General features: G+C 44.3%; 1 non-coding gene across 1 annotated transcript; it reads right to left on the bottom strand.

The window, feature by feature from the left end:
• Positions 1-1,019: 1,019 nt before the first annotated feature.
• TRNAK-CUU (transfer RNA lysine (anticodon CUU)) lies at positions 1,020-1,092 on the bottom strand. The gene has a single exon. It is a non-coding gene; the product is annotated as a tRNA-Lys (tRNA).
• Between the last annotated feature and the right edge of the window lie 501 nt (positions 1,093-1,593).

The raw sequence follows: 1,593 nt of genomic DNA, 5'->3' as shown, positions 1-1,593 counted from the left end.
GCTAAGAGCAAGCTGTTCCAACCTTTGCGAACCTATACTTCTAACTCCTGAGTTTGCTTGCAGCTGCACTGTGGAGCAGACCCTTGACCTTTCTGAGAGCCACACTCACAGGACCACCACAGGCTAAGCCGTGTGGAAGGTAAAGGGACAAGATCTCTTTACAGAATCCTGCTTTATCACTCCCATCTTGGGCACATGAGTAGCTCAGTCGATTGAGCTTCCAGCTCTTGATTTTTGGCTCAGAGTATGATCTCAGAGTCCTGGGATCGAGCCCCACATGCGTCTCTACGCTCAATGGGAATCTGGAGATTCTCTCTCCCTCTCTCCTTATGCCTCTTCTCCCCCCCAAACCCCCCAATACACCGACCCCCCGCCTGCCCCCATGCTTGGTTGCACTCTCAAAGGAAGGAAGGAAGAAAGAGGAACACTGTGACTTTCGTAATCCTAACAATGCCTACATTTCTGCATTGTCTCAGCCTACTTGTAGCCCTTCTGGCAGGACTTCCCTGATATGGTTAGTACACAGTGCATTAGGCTCCCATTACAAAGAATCTAGGGAACTTCTCTCCATCCCCTGACCATTTTACCCACTTTTGTGTATAAGTCTTTGGGTTTTCAGTGATAGGTCAAGCAGAGGAACCCTGGCCCTTTTGTCAGTCTTTTTCTTGACTAATAAGCCCATTTCCCCCCAGTGAATGCATGTCCAATTTCTCATTGTAATCTTGCTTTCACACTTTAAAAATAACCCCAAACTGAGGTAAATGGAGCTGACTTGTTTGGGGCTTTTTAATGATGGGAGAGTAGTAGGGGTCTCATCAGCCTGCTCAACCTTTTAGTGACAGTGCAGTAGTAAGACCTGTGTTTTAAGCCCATCAATATGTTTTATTAATCCATGTTTAAATAAACATCTAATGACTTTAACCTTGCTGGAATGGGTCCTCTGACTGTCCTCTTTTATCTTTTTTTAACAAATGTATGTATGTATGTATGTATGTATTTATTTATTTTAGTAATCACTACACCCAACATGGGGCTTGAACTCATGATCCTGAGATCAAGAGTCTCATGCTCTTCCCACTGAGCCAGCCAGGCACTCTAACTTTCCTCTTGTGTCTTTTATTCACCCTTATCAATGTTTCTTTCCTCGATTCACCTTATTTCTTAATAACCATCTTAAACTTTTCATTTTCCTAAAACCAGTCCTTGACTCTTCCCTTAGCCTCTCCCATTCTCTTGTTCATTAACGTAATGTTTTTATAAGCATCTGTAAGACCCATGAGGAGAAGCTAAGACAGCAAAGTCCACAAGGTTTCCAGACTGTTGCTCAGTTGTGTAGCACTAATGTTATATGGGATGCCCTAGCAAGAGGGGGTCCCTCAACCATGGCATTTACCAGAATTTGGATAATGGGCAGATTCAGTAGGTGAATATCCTAATTATCACGAAACCAGTCCCTCATGTCTTGTATATGAAAGGCATCAGTGGCTTCATCCGTGGTGTTCCACTTGCGTTTATAGAGAGAGCTGGGTAGTCACCCTTCTCAGGCTCAACAGATCTTGCAGTGGCTCTTTTCTAGCCCCCAAGGCTGGTTCT

Source organism: Mustela lutreola, chromosome 3, assembly GCF_030435805.1.
Source record: "Mustela lutreola isolate mMusLut2 chromosome 3, mMusLut2.pri, whole genome shotgun sequence".
Classification (NCBI taxonomy): domain Eukaryota; kingdom Metazoa; phylum Chordata; class Mammalia; order Carnivora; family Mustelidae; genus Mustela; species Mustela lutreola.
This window is presented reverse-complemented; position numbering and strand designations above follow the sequence as displayed.